The following is a 15410-nucleotide window of genomic DNA, read 5'->3' as shown; positions in this document are numbered from 1 at the left end:
GTGTCATGCTACAGGCACAGTACTTCTAGATTTAAGAACTACTTTCTTCAAAGCTTACGTGCAAAAATCCTGAGCAGGTTTACATCACGGATAGCAAACTGTCACTTGGGAAAATTGAAGTGGTTCAGGCTCTAGAATACAGAAAAGAAAAAAAAAAATTGTTACTATCAGTAATATGGGAAGGAACAGTTTCCCTTTCTTTTCCTGATACAGTGAATTTACTTTCAGTATATCCTGTTTTCTCATTTCAAGCACCTTACTTTCAGCAATACAATATGCACTTAAGATTTTGTCATGGAAAATGGTATTCTGTACATTGGAACAACTTTTAAATGGTATTTTGTTGAAGCCAAGTGTGTGAAAGTCTCCTTTAGCGTTTCACAGTCATCTGGCAAAACGTAATTCTACACACTGTTCCACCTATAAAGCAATATAAACACATCTGTCATCTGTACACACACAGAGCTATGTGTCTGGCTACAGAAACATATACAAAGAAGAAAGCTCAAAGTAGAAGCGCCCCACAGACTGCACAGCCTGGCACTGGTGAAGCCAACAGCAGCTCCTCCGCTGCCGCAGGAGGAGACTCGCTCGCCGAAGCCTTTTCCTCAGCGTCGGATGTCAAAACACTGCAGCAGCTCTTCTGGTAGGGAACGGGGGGTGCAATTTAGCTGAACAGAAACAGTGGTTTCTGCTGTTAGGAAACAAGGGTCTAGAGGAATAGACTGCTTTGTGCAGAAAATCGTTAGAAATCATCAGAAAATATTATGCAGAAAACTACTGTCATGACGTTGCGAGGCCCTGTGGGGAAGCCAGCCATTCCAACCTGTTCAACAGGCTTAATAATCCTCAGCATGAGTCCCTTGATGTGGTCACATGTGAGCTGAGAACAGAGAGTTTTTGTGGGTTTTAACTTAGATTATGTCTGACATGAAAGAGCAGTTAATAGGTTAAGACCATGTGGGAAGGACTCTCTGTGCAGTACATACTCAGGTCCTTGAAAATGACCTGGCTGAACTAAATCTGATGTGTGCAAGGGCTTTTTCTCCCTAAACTGGAGTGAGGACTATCTTATCAGGACTTTCTGCACAGTCACAGGTAGTTTGGTAAACTGGAGATACACTGGGCTTTATTATGGCTAATGGTAGTTTATTTTAGATGAGTGCTCTCTGCGCTAAATCTTGCGTTGAATCTTGCTTTCTGTTTGCGAGGGAACTAGAGTAGAGGGGAATGAGAGCGGAGGCAGCCTCTTCCTCTGCTCCGGCTAAGGGGCAACAGCACAGGATCAGCACCCAAGGCTTAGAGAAGCACGAGAGGAGGAAGGCAATGAATGCTTCCATTCATGCACCACATCCCGTGCCTGAATAGCCCGCTGGCCTGGCAGCGAGGCAGACTTCTAGACCGCCTCGTCCATAAACACAGCCACGGCTCAAACAGCGCTGAGTTCACATGCTGCTTCTGTTTAGAGCAAAGCAGAACATAGCCCATCCTCATCCTGCTCTAGATTTATACCTCAGTGAAAGAATCTCTGGCTGCTCAGTTCCTCCCTTCGAGCCCTGCCCAGGGCGGGATTTTGGGTTTTGGTGCAATTTCAAACTCCGGGTTCATAAACTTTGTGAGTCTGCCTTTGAATGCTGGGGAGTTCCAGGAATTTTCTTCCACCTGTCACCTGCATGGCAACAACTACTGCTAAAGGAAATCACTTCCTTGTCCAGACTTGTAACCTCCCATGTAAACGCTCAGAAGGTAATGGTGGATTTCTTCACAAGAGGCTGTTCTGAAAAACTGAACTGCTCCAGGCCATCTGATGTGAAGGAATCTCATTTTCAAGGACTTGGGAAGATGTTTCCTCCTTTACTTTGCTGCCAGCCTTTTGGGGGAGCAAAGCCGAGAGAATCTCTGCCCGTGTTCCCCCAACAGCATGTTCTTTACTCTGTCTGATCAATCTGGGAAACACAGGCTAAAATAGTGCATATAAAGTGGTTTTTAATCTGGATAATTGGCTATGAGAGTGGGACAGTACCCATTTCCTTACATTTGTTGCTATTTTCCTTGCTGATTACTGGCTCAAGTGCCAACTGGAGTTAAGGACAATTCAGCAGGTTATAATTAGTCTTAGTAAGTGAAAACTTGGATTAGAAATGACCCAGAAGTCTGTAAAGCTGAGGCCGCTGGAACTGCTCAGGAGAGCTCCGAAATGGAAGGATCACAGCCTAACTCTGACCAAAGCCTTCAAGAAAACGCTGCGTTGCAACCGTAGGGGCTGGAACACAGAAAGAGTTCCTGGCTTGAATTCTGTTAAAGGAAGTTTTGTTATCAACTAGATGATTGACTTTTCCTTGAAAAGATTATCTCAAGTAACTGCTAGTTCTCTCCAAAAGCACAGTGGAGCAGAAGTAAACCAGCATTTTGTTATTGAGTAGCTCTTATCTTTTGTTTGTAGTAGGTGGGTACAACCAAACTGTCATTGTTCCAGGGAAAAGCTGCATTCTTCCTGCTCCCAGCCTGGAACAGAAAACGGCGCTCCCAGGGTCTAGCCAAAGTCTTGAAGGTCGCTGACTGGATTTCTTATGTTTAGATCCTTGGGGTTTGCTGTGTGTCATTCTTTCCCTTAAACATTAACATCAAGGCAAAGGCGTTTGCGTTATGTATATGAGGGACATTTGCAGTGAAATACGTTACCTCTTTTTTCTCTACTTCCAAAAGAGGAAAAACATAATATCATAATAAGCAAAATAGGGAAGAAATGTATTCTTAAAGAAAACAAATATGACATTATGGAAATATCATCATCAAAATTGGCAAAGATTCAAAAGAGAACAGAAGGTATCCAAAAATCCCTTCCCCAAGTCCTAGCCGGGAAGCCAAATTCTAAATGAGTTTTAGTTACCAGATTTATTTTTCTAGATATGCATTAGTTGACAAATATTTAGTATTCAGAGTTGCTTCTCTTTTGACCTAGTTGTCTTCTAACGGAGAGTATATATTGCATGTGCATTAAAAAAAACATAGGTTAATTGTATTTTATAAAAGGAGGAAGGGAAGATAAGAGAGGAGTGCCAGTTGGACTGTAATAAAATAATATGAGAAGAAGGTTGACTCCTGATAAAAACAGCTCAGAAGATTATTTCCAAGTTGTGCTAGAATGAAGCTAAACAGACTGATCTACTTTCAGCCAGTGGACCAAATTTCTTACAACTCTGCAGTGACCATTCCAATAAAGTTCTGCTGTTCTGTAACATTTTGCAAGCCATCAAGGATTTCTGGGGACAGTAGTCAAAGTCTCAAAAGTACCTTCTGAAGTTGTACTCACGCAATTCTTCAGACACCTGTTTTTCATGCAAAAACACCCTGACAAAACAGATGACACGTAATGCCTTAAAACAAAAGATTGCTGTATACAAATAGCACACAGACTGTTTTAGAGATACAAATCATGTTTGCAAAGCAAAAAGATCCTCTTATATCTGTGCGAGGGGCCACAGAGCATAAACAGACCTGGTGAGACCATCTTTTCCATCCTTTTTTCACCCCCAGATGAGCTTATCAGTGTGCCTTAGCCAATGTGCTATCACAAATCGCATCCAAGCAGTAACCTGTTTTCCTTGGACAGGAGAGAAAGTAGGCTGTCTACACAGGAGAGTCTCTCCCAGACAGTTAGGTAGCGGCACTTGCACAAAAAGCTTTGCTAGTTCAGTGCCAAGTGGCACAATCCAATTGAACACATTTTGCCCCACACTTCAGTCTTTGACAAATAGCGCAAAAGGCTTGCTGTCACCATTTCTCTCTAAGGACTGCATCTCCTATGTCTTCGTGATGGAGATGAAGTGTTTTAACAGACCCTTGCTAGATGTCTTCATGGTTGCTCAAACACCTCGCGTACGCAGTACTTGTATTTCCCTTCAAATCATGTTTGTGCTGCCTTTCCCTCTGCTGATCACACGTGAAACCAAGTCAGCGTGGTGGGCTATGGAGTTACAGTACCACTCCGCATACAAGCTGCTGATCTTACACTGCTTCTAGTTCTTCTTTAAAGGAACTTTTGCTCTCCCAGCTGGAGGCGCTGGCAATGAATGCAAACGCGTAAGGACTGTACCCACGGCCATCCCATTTTGCTCCTGGTAGTTTGCAGCGGTGTGCTTAGTAACAGCCTGACACAGACTACTACTATGCATGTCAGGAGCGTTGAAGCTTTAAAGAGTCACTTGCTTAGATTTAAAACTTACTATGCCAATCAGAAACATATCTATTTATCTAACATTGCCTATTTTAAGACACTATAGCAGGGAAAAGCAATCAAATGCTCTTTATAAACATTTTCTACAACAAATTGCAATACCCCTCTCAACCTTGTATAGATCAGAGCGATTGCATTCATATTGTGCCTGTAATGCATGTTACAGATTCACTGTTAGTTTGGACACAGGTATAGTCTTCCCTTCCAGTCAAGCAAGGGACATCAACAACCGTGGTGTACATAAGAGCTTTGAACACCGGGGTACGTGTCAGAGAGTTCCCAGCACCAGGCACTGATCACACAACCCTTCAGCTACATTTTTGGACTGACTTCAGGAAACTAGTTCATGAAAGCAGTTATGAGCTGGTTGTTGAATGTAGTGTTTAAGACAACCTAGGGCATTAGTTTTTAATTATCATTTCAACAAAAATAGTCTTCCATTCACTAGTAATGCTGTGTGAATGAAGGACAGCTTACACGTGATGGACAACCAAAGATCATTTAACTGAAGCTTGTCAGTAGAGTAATGCACTGGGAGGGTAGTGTCTGTATCATGGGACACAAAAGACACAGTTCAGAAATTTTACCACAGAAAATGAGAGCTTTCAAAAAATGGACATTTAAAGAAAACCAAGTTGTATTCTTGCACTAGTTCTGACAGTCGCAGAAGCTAGAGAACTGCTTGTTCTGGGGACCATAAGGCAGAGCACAAGCGAGCGGTGTGCGAGGTGTTTGCAGAAGCTCCCTGGCTCTCAGGCAGTACTTCGATGTCCCTCCCCTTTTGCTGGCCCACGCTGAGACCACATACACCACCAATAAATGCCTGGTTGTTCCAGGAGGAGGGCGAGGATCAAGCAAAGTAAGCATCGAGCCCTTCTGGTTGCTCGCAGCACAGTTTGAACCTAGACCTTTCATGTAGCTTGGGTTTGACTTTTTTAAATCACCATACTTCCTTATAGCATGATGACAGTCTCATGATCAGTACTGTTGAAATCAATAGGAAATACTTTGAAGCAGAGGTCATCTTGCAGAAAGCAGCTTCATAAGGAACGGGATTTTGCACAAGAATTTAAGAAAACCAATAGCTTTCCCTGTAATAGCTTTGGACAGTGTTTTTCATCTGCATTGCTGTTTCATGCTGCAATGGTAATGGAGAAGGAAGAGAAAGTGACGTGCGATACAAGATCGACCATGCTTATTTAAACTCAGCTGACTATTCTGCACAGTGTAAAATTTCACATTCAGTATATCTTATATCTCTTTTATCTCCTCACCCCAAAAAAGTTTAAGATGTTTTATAATCCAGTTAATGGGTCAGACAGAAATATGCATGCAACAGAAAAAACAATTTCACATTTAGCTGTGTCAGTGAAAGGCTTTAACCATGCATGTATCTATAAAAAAATGTATTTGTTGCTTAATAACACCAGTTTTACACATACCTCTTGTTATCTTTGCTTATACCTGAGGAACAAAGCTAAACAAGATGCTTGACATGTTTGTTACTCTCTAAGCAGAGAGAGAGACTGAGGGCAATAATAATATTTAACAGACAAAAATGGGGGAAGTGAGGGTCTCTGCAAGGAATATTTCATGTTTCAAACAAGTTATAGCACTTTATCAATTAAGATATTATGCATATTAAACAAGTCTGTTGTAAATTGATGCTTCATGAATGGTAGCACAGACACAGTCCAGTATTACCAGATTTTTGTCACTGTTCCACCCAGAATGTTTCATTTGGGGTTTGGAGGACACTTTCTTTTTTTTTTTTTTTTTTTTTGGGGGGGGGGCGGGGAGCAGAGGAGAATGTTTTTGGGTCTTTTAGTGTTGGGGGTTTTTTCTTCTAATACAGAAATCCAGTATTCATGACTATGCAATGAGATGACCTTCTGGACAGTATTAGATTTATATAGGTGCTCAAAGAGATTTTGTATAAACTTCAGAAAGAGAGAGAGAGAGAAAGAGAATATTCATAGATAGATGAAGTTGTCCTTGAACTATGCAGCAGGTAATTTTTAAAGGAGTCCATAACACAAAGGTACAGGTATTTGGTTTTTTATCGAGATTTAAGAAGTATTTTGAACCATGCAGTGAAGTTGTTGTGCGTTATACTGCCCCTTCTATGCATTAGCGCACAGTAAGTTCTTAAAATCAAAAAAACCTGTACTTGGTTTAAGAAAGAGTGGATATTTGTCATGTTATCACAACAGTCAGATCTGCTCAGTTAGCATTACTGTAAATTCTACTTTCAGCTCCCAGTAGCTTGGCAATTAGTGTTTCCTGCTTTATTGTTACACGGTGCAATTGAACTCTGCTGCTTTTCATCTATGATCCAGCTTGGGATGTCAGCTGACACCAAAATTAATGTCCTAACTTCCAAGTCAGTGGCTTAAAGGATATCTCCCCAACATTCACTGCCAAGATGAAGTCCAGAAATTATTATTCAGCAGCAGTAAACAGGGCCTGTTTTTGCAGGCAACCATTTGTAAAAAAGCAAGCATGACAGCTGCGAATCAGTGTGACTGTTCTTTTTATATCCACACTGAAAAGCAAAATATTAAAAGTGATGCTGCAGTATTTGTAAAGAAGCGCTTAAATGATATCTTAACAGCTCTACATTAATATTTGTAATAATTCCTTTAAAAAGTAACCTGGCTGCAAAAGGGTACGCTAAGTCAGGTTTTACAGTGTAGTTAGATACAAAATAGGTACCTTCAAAAATTATTGGTGTAGGAATCTCCGCTCTTCCGTTACTTACGGACAGAAGGCAGCCACTAGCAAAGGTAGCTATCTTGGAGCACAATCACAATTCTAAGCATATTTTTAATTTAACTCCAGACTAGAAATAGATCCTGAAAAATCTTCATCTAACTTTTTCCTTGAATAACAAGAATGGGGGTAGAATAGGAAGGCTGAGGAAATACAGAGCGGTGCTTCCATCTAAAGTACTACTTTAGGAAAAATAGAACAGGTAATTCCGAGAAGAAAGAAATTAGTACTGCTGCCTTGCCCCCCTACCCTCACCCACCCCCTACCCCCACTTCTTTAAGGTTTATTGAAGATTCAGAATACATAACACAAAGCAATTAAGGTTTTATACTGTGTAGGCTGAATTTACCATTGGTCTGTAACACTGAACTGTGCTGGCTGTGATGTTTCCTCTGAAGCACGTTTATTATACAATGCAGATAGATACAAAATAAAGTTGGCTGTTTACTTACAGTTTTTAACCTCCATAACTAGAATCTTCCTTTGTGTTTACAAGTGAACGTTACCAATACTTTCTACTTGCAGGCAGCTCTCCCTCTCCCCCCCGCTTTTCAAAACATACGTGAGAACTGCAGGTACAGAACAGTACTGTCCCCAGCACTGCCTTTACTGCTGAGTAAGAACACCTCGCACACACAAAGTACGCCGTATTAACATCTCCGAGTTTTAAACAATAGGGATTCCCTGCATTAAAACTTAAGCAAATAACTACTTTAGATATTAAATCTTTGTTCCAGTTTGGGAGGGGAAGAAAAAAAAAAGAGGAGGAGAAAAAAAAAAAAAAGACTTCACAGCACAAAAAAAAAAAAAAATCCCTCTCCCACAACAGCTTGTGGAACTTCTGAAGTTTTGTGGGATGTAATACAAGCATAAAATGGACAAGAGTAATGATCTGGGATGAAGTGGCTAAAAACCTCAGGATTCTATATTCTGGTGCAGTCTCAGTTATCTGAGCATCAGCTATTCCTAATTCCCTTCTCTCCCCCCAAGTCTGAATCACATCCTCTGACATCTGCTGAAGTACATTAACAGTGACACGGATTATTTGAAACCTCTCTTATCCAAACAGATTTGGGATCCTTACTATTGTAACAACCGAGTCTCCCCGCCGCGGTAGCCAGCCCCTGGCCAAACGCCACTGTATCTCAGCTAGTCACTCATCATGTGCAACACTCGGCAGCCTTTTCTCCTCTGCGCCATTTCAGTCCCAAATAACCCTGTAAAGCACTCTGAGTATCACTGGCTGTGTATTGGTTTGCCCTTGAAATTACCTAAACTTCTCAGGAAAGCTTTACCATGGAAGTTCAAAGAAGGATAATGAACCGAAGTTAACAAAAAAGCAAAAAAAAACCCCACATTTTCTGAAGCTTGTAAGAATACCCTATCAGAGGTGGGAAATATTTCTGATGAGGAATTAGTCTCATTTAGAAAATACTGCCTAGATAATTAAAATTGGAAGAAGTCACAGAATTAGGCAGCAAGGAGAAGGTTTCTGTTCTTTTTTTTCTATATTCAGATTTTGACTATTAAGACAAGAGCATCACTGGATAATTAACCAGCCTTTTAAAATATCGGCACTGCTCAAGCATCACCTTGTTTCAATGAGTGTGAAGGTTTTAACCATCAGAAAACTCACCTATTCATAGGTCAATATGTTTTAATTATTTTGTGTTTGGTATCCAAATAAATAAGTTTGAATAATGCAACGTGAAGTTGCATTAAAAGTTACCACATACTATTTTAAATCAAATCTGTTCTGAAGTTATTATTGGGGAACGCAATGGAGGATGAAGAGGAAAATTGGTTGAACACACCATTCCTTGAAGGATGTGAATTTGTCCAGACCCTGTTAACAGTTGCACTCAAACAGAAGCAAGAACATACTCAAGTAGCATAAAAATCAAGCTTTGGGGTTCAGGGAGGGAGCTAAAGTGTTCAAACCAATCTCAGATGACGCTGAGTGGGCACCAGCCAAATACTAAATGAAATAGCCTCTGCCCACATCCTGGAGAGCTAGAAATTGCTTCTTCAAAATACATATGTGGAAAGTTATATTTTATATGTATATATGGAAAGTTAAAGTGGTAGCTAAAAGCCAAGAATTATGGAAGCACAAAATATCACAAAGTTATTGTTTTCTCCCTTCCTCTAATTCCCTAGTAGGGCAATCCCCTCTCAAATAGAGCAGAAAACCGACTCATGATGTTTAATAGAGAAATAGGGAAAGTTTCAGGCTTCAAAGTCATTCTGCATTAGAATTAACAGGTTGTACAATTCATTTTTGCATCCGCTCAGAGTTTAAGAAGAGTGGGACACTTACTTAATATCAAGTCTTGATAAGTGTAAGGTGTTCACCAGCAGCCCCTTCCCGTGGGAGCAGAGGTGCCCCGCGGCTGTGAGCGCTCCCTCGGCTCCCGGAGCAGCATGCTCCCCGGCTAACGTCACCGGCCAGCGTGAAGGCCACTCGGTGTTTCTCCCCATCAGTACAGTATTATGGTTCAAATACAGTTTGTCTGTTGGCAATAGTGGTGTGGATGCACGTCCTCTGCTCCCTGCCACTGGGAGGAAAAATTGTGGCGTGTGCTGGTCCGTCGGTCCAGACCTCGGCTCTCTGATGTCCAGGGCTGCCCAGGAAGCAGCCCGGTGAACTTCAGGAGCAGCAGCGTGACTGATGGGACATTTTAAGAAGAGCCATCAGAAGCAAAATAATTAAGAAGGAAAAAGCCACCATTTTTAAGGTATCTAGTGTTCTCTTTAACAGGAGCACAAAAATATAGTGCCAAGTTATTTGCCTACCAAAGTCTGCCTTAAGTAGAGATATGAAAGCCAAGGGGTGTGTTGGTTTTTTTTTTTCTTTGCAAGCATGAAAGAAAACAAAGAAGGAAGACACACAAGTCTCATCTGCCTCACAGGGACCAGTTCTGATAACCCACATTATCCCTGCAGGCATTTCCTTTGTGTGTTTTGCTATATTGTTCCTGCAGATAAACATCACTGTGAAATAAAACTGATGGCTGTTAATATTTAGCTTGTTGACAAAGGGAATCACACACTTCAGTACATGTATGCTGGTAACACAGACTGTCTGCAAATGGTTTAGGTCCTACTGATGGAGAAGTGAAGCCTACCGAGTACGAGGGAGAAATGACTCTCCGACCTACCTGCTGCAAGCCAACAAACTTACTTGCTCTTCTGATGCTTGAGGAAGAAAATTGTGAAATATGTCAGGCATTTTGATTGCACAGCAAACAATCTGAAGTCCTTTGTTGCCTTCTGCTTGTGTACTGGTTTTAGCAAGTTAAAAACCAATACCAGCAGCAAGCCTCTCACTCAGTCGGGGCGGGGGGGGACGACACAGGATAGGGAAAGATGACAACACAGGACCCTCAACACTAAGCAGGTTGCAGGTAAGTTATATTTGTAGTCTTTTTCTTTCATATTAGCTCTATCCAGGAACATACTTTGGCATTCAACTATTCTCTAGCTATACCCCCACCAATAAAAATGCAGCTATCACATTTTAAGGGAAGGACAGGAATCTCAAGTAAAAATACAAAAGCCCAAAACTGCCTTAGGCTTATTTATCAACAGCTAGCACTACCAGATAACAAAACTCCCCTCTATTTTTGTAAGAGGATGGAGGACAGAAGACAGCATCAGTGTTAGAATCACTTAAAAAGTGATAGCTTAAGAAGTACGTATTTAGATATTTTAATAGTCTCTTTTGTTTTAAATAAAGCTTAATCTCTACAAATACAAACATGTAGATAAGTCTTTCACTTCAGCAAGTTATTTTATCATGAATATGAGTAACATTTATGTCCTTAAGAATTAGACACAACAGGGAGTCTTTCCCAAAACTAAGACTCGGGCTCCCAGTCCTACAACTGCCAGAATTGATGCTTAAAAACCCCTCCCAAATCAGGGATTTCCACCACCACCCCCTCCTTTCAAGAAAAGTCGGGGTTTGTATTTCTTTTTCTACTGCAGTATTTTAGGTTTGGTGCTATGCAATTCTCTGAGCATTTTGGCATGGTGTGCATCTCCGAAGACATCGCCATATAAGGGAATTTACTCAAGCAAGATAGGGAAAACACAGAAATCAGATAATAATTCCATCAAGGCTGAATTTGGCCCCGTGATTCAGATTGTGGTATTTGTAAGAAGTCCATGTACTTAGTTTTTCCAGATGTTGATTTTAAGACACTTGCAAGCCGTCCTTTTAGGTAGAATTAATGACTGCCAAGAAAATGTTGTCTTCTGTCGTCTGGTACAGAGGAAAGAGGAGTGGGCTACAAACACCTCATAGCGCCAGTAATTGTTCTACAAGGCAAGAGGATCTCTCATGGGTTGAGAATAGTCTGTTAAAGTAGTCAAGGCACAATATAGCACACACAGAGCATGGCATGTTTAATTAAAGTACCACAGTACTGCACACCCCCAAAATCTTCCAAAATAATTAGCAGTATGAGCGCAACAATGTTTTAAGTAGGTATTTGAGGTAACACATGAACAGATGTCACACAAGCTTACCTAGGACACCGATTATTTTCAAAAGAAATCCTAGTAAATGCAGTTTTGGGTACTGCTAAGGCTCACCAGCAGCTCTTCTGTAGAGTTCTTATTCTGCAGTTTCTTCAGTGCTGCTGCATGCTGTACTAACGTTGGTCTTAACAGGCATCAACCAGCAGAAAGATGCAAGTCTTACTAGAGCCATAAGCTGTATTTATCCTACAGCTGTTTTAATAACAGCTGTTTTAATAAAGTTACATACATTAATTAGGCTAAAACATTGAGCATTAGTGTCACCAGCACCCTGGGACAGGGCATTTCACAACACCAGGACTAGTTAACACACTGACATGGGACAGGACAACCTAGGAAAAACTTCCTCAAGTTTAAGGGAATTAGTTTAAGGGCTTAGTTAGCTCCTTGCCTCTCAGCTAAGGCACTTCAAAGGGGAAGCAAGCAGTACAGCCTGTTCCTTGCCTCACCAGGTTAGTACTCACTCAACAGCATTTTTTCCCCCTGATCCTTAGAAGAGGACATAACTGTAACTCAGAAAGCTTAGAGCATCTTTCCCTTCCTCAAAGCACCAAGTCATTGGAAAGCACTTTCCTTAGCCAGCTCCCCCATCGGTTACCTGCAGGCCAGAGAGCTCCATCGATGGCAGCGCAGTGCAGCACCCACTCCTCACCAGAGCAACCCCCTGCCCGCACCAAGCTAGCGTGACTCCCTGCTCCAATTTCCTCCCACACTCCCGTACTTTCAAGCACTGTAGCTCCCACCTCCCACCCAGGAACCTACTCTTCTGCTCCAGGCAAAATCACACCCACACCCATGACCACAAACACGCACCCAGTGGTGTATTTTCTTCATCTTCTACCCAGCCCCATGGCTGGTACCACCACCCTCGCCAATTCAGAACCCTACTTCCCCTCGCTCAGATCAGCCACACCACTCAGCAAAGCCTTCCTCCTTCCCTTATTTATATTTATATTTTTATATAGATATATTGCCCTATGGAGCTAGTCCTAGCAAATGAACTTTGTGTACACAGTTTAGCTCTCCCAAACAAACTAACTCTATCAGGGAATCATCCCACTCCTCCTCAGCTGAGCCACTTGATTAAACCAAGGCCCTTTATCAGGATCAGCTGGCCAGGAACAAGCCAATGATCCACCTCAGACGTGGTTAGGCCTGACTCCACGTGTAGGACTCGCCAGTCAACCCCTTACACGTCTTCAATCATCGATGCTCAGTATGGCTCGGACACAGAGCGGAACACAGAAATCACAATGCATATTTGATCGTTTTCCATTGAGCCACATTAATTCTATAGATTATGGTGGAATTACACAAGGGATAATTTAGGCTGAGGGAGTTTAATAGGACTACGCATATGCTTACAATAATTCAATTGCAAGAATGTTTGTAAGATTATGGTCCGTGTTTCCAAGAAAACAGACTTTGTCTCTTCAGAGCCCTTTTTCCTTAGTTTCCAACTGAAATCATCAGCGCATGTTTATGATATTACATGTGGTTGCTGAAGAAGTTATTATAATGTCACAAAGAGGATTATGATTTCAGGTGGAGAATAATTCTCATACAAATCCTCTTTCCATACAGCCTTACTAATAAGGAATGTAGAAAAATAGGGCAAAGATAAGAGATTTACACTTAATGAGCCAGATTGCCCAGTATGCTTTGTACTGCACTGATGGGTTTAAATTTGCTTTGTGTTGTCAGAGTGATGCAAAACAGAATGTGTTTTTAACTACACTCAAATATTTCTTATACAACCTTTTCCCGTAGGGCACAGGCATATTACTGATCACTGAATAAATGGCAGCAAGCACCCAAAAGATTGGTTGGTGTCCTATCAGATGTTCAGCATCAGCATAAAAACACCCAAATGGTGTTTGTGCCCTGCTCAGATGAGGTAAAAAATAAAAATGCTAAATGATTTATTTGAGGATAATTTAAACCTGATTGTCCAGCAAGAAAATATTATGCCATATTTTTTGTCTGTTACTAATCAGGGCCATTTTATTTTGAAATTGATGAAACATATAATTTATGGAGCTGAGAAAAGCATACCAGTTGTAAATGTCTCAAGCTTCCCAAGCCACTGTGCATTGTAGTAAAAATGATTGAGAGCATTAACAAATAAGGTCCTGATCCAACTTTACTTAAGTCAATGGAAACATTTCCAAGGACTTTGGAGGATATTGAATCTAGCCCTAAATCATATGTTCTCTGAGGTCATGAAAGATGAGTTTATCCCAACATGAATGTCTGAAAACTAATGAACTTTCATTATGCTTACGTGAATCGCCATTTCCCTCACCCCATTCTTCAGTTTCCTGCTTCTCTTGCACAGTTTCCTTTTCCCAATGGGTAGCTCAGGCAGTTCTGCTTCCTTTAATTAGGAACAGCCCTGGCTGTTTTTGTTAGAGGCTGTGCGGCGGTGGAGCGGTTTAAGCTGAGCTGATCCACAGCACTGCAGTATAAAACAACCTCCCGGCTGCCCCGCGAGTCCCTCAGGACTATCACAGCCGATGGGGCTCCTACCACAAGTCTTTTGAAAGAACCCCGTCGGTTTCAGCCGGAGCTAGACCCGCGACTTAGCCTTAAATTTTTGCTATGAAATGGGAGTGCAGACCAGTTGTTTCTGGGGATACCACGTAGGTGGCTAGGTGGGCCACAGCTCCAGCAGCCAGCCTTACAGACTGCTCTTCCTTACCCAACTGCTCCTATCAGCGGATCATCTTCTGATTATTATTTTCAATTTTGTTAAAATTTAACTGTATTTGAAAGGTTACTCTGTATAACCCAGGGTTGCAGTAACACTGAAAGAAGCACAGTGCTGTATTTTCAGGTCAGTACTTCAATGAACCAAGTGTTGAATCTGTACTCGCTTTCAAGAGCAGCTTCAGCGCAGGGGCCAGCCGTGGCCCACCGCTCGCTGCCAGGAACAAACGTTCCCCGGGCTGGATCCGGTGTAATCCCACTGGTATGCCCAGCATGCAAACCTTATGTACACCCCGCACTTTCCAAAGAGGGACGGGGCTCCCATGGCAGAGCAGACTGGCCACCCTGCCCAGCGGTGGCCAACGCAGCCCCGCGTTGGTTCGTTAGTGCCTGAACGCAGTAGGGGAAGGAGCGACCCGCACCAGAACCCGGAGGGATTCGTGCCAACAGCACGGTGCAGAGGAACGATGAGCCCAGATGAGCCCGTCGTCCTGCTCCACCTGACTCACTGCAGCGACTTCTGCACTTTTCTTGTCCTCCCTTCTTGCGATCTCCCTGCGTTTTGCAAAGTTTCCTGTGATTTTGGAACCTTTTAAAGGAATTTCAAAAGTAGTTCGAGCCATCACGCTGTGCAAGAGAGCCGTTTGCCTGAGCAGCTCGGGCCTTTTCTAGCAGCCAGCCCTTCCCGCGGCCGGTCCCCATCTCTCCGGCGGCGGGCGGGAGGCCCCGGTCTCGCACCGGCCGGGAAGGGGCTGCGGAAAGGCATCGCCCCGCAAGGGAGAGCGGCCACCGTCCTCCTTGTCTTCCCGGCTGCTCAGCTGCGTTGTCAGTGCTGTCACACCGGTCTGGCGGGGGCTTCCCACCGCGTACCGGCAGTGCGCTAGCCGAGCCGAGCCGAGCCGAGCCGAGCCGGGCCCGTCGGTCCCTCACCGAGACCCTCCCCCCCGCCCTTCCGCCCCCCGCGGGGGCGCCGCATGCGGTAGGAGTCCGCGACGGCGGCGCATTCCGCGGCAGCCCCCGGCGGCGGTTCCCCGCGGCGGCGCTCGGTGGCAGCGGATTCTTTCCCGCTGACGTTGCCCCGCTCCGCTCCCCGCCCCGGACCAGACCGGACCCCCCCGGGCGGCACCCGGCGGGGCGGGGCCAGGCG

General features: G+C 43.1%; 1 long non-coding RNA gene across 1 annotated transcript in view; it reads right to left on the bottom strand.

Annotated features, from left to right (window-relative positions):
* LOC142602765 (uncharacterized) overlaps positions 1-12411 on the bottom strand; it is a 34881-nt gene extending 22470 nt beyond the window's left edge. Inside the window, exons 1-2 of the long non-coding RNA XR_012836555.1 lie at positions 12153-12411; positions 59-131 (exon numbers count right to left, since the gene is read on the bottom strand). This is a non-coding gene — a long non-coding RNA (uncharacterized LOC142602765). The remainder of the gene's footprint in view (positions 1-58; positions 132-12152) is intronic.
* Positions 12412-15410: the final 2999 nt, after the last annotated feature.

This window comes from Balearica regulorum, chromosome 8, assembly GCF_011004875.1.
Source record: "Balearica regulorum gibbericeps isolate bBalReg1 chromosome 8, bBalReg1.pri, whole genome shotgun sequence".
Classification (NCBI taxonomy): domain Eukaryota; kingdom Metazoa; phylum Chordata; class Aves; order Gruiformes; family Gruidae; genus Balearica; species Balearica regulorum.
Note: the sequence above shows the minus strand (reverse complement) of the source record. Positions and strands in the feature narration are given on the sequence as shown.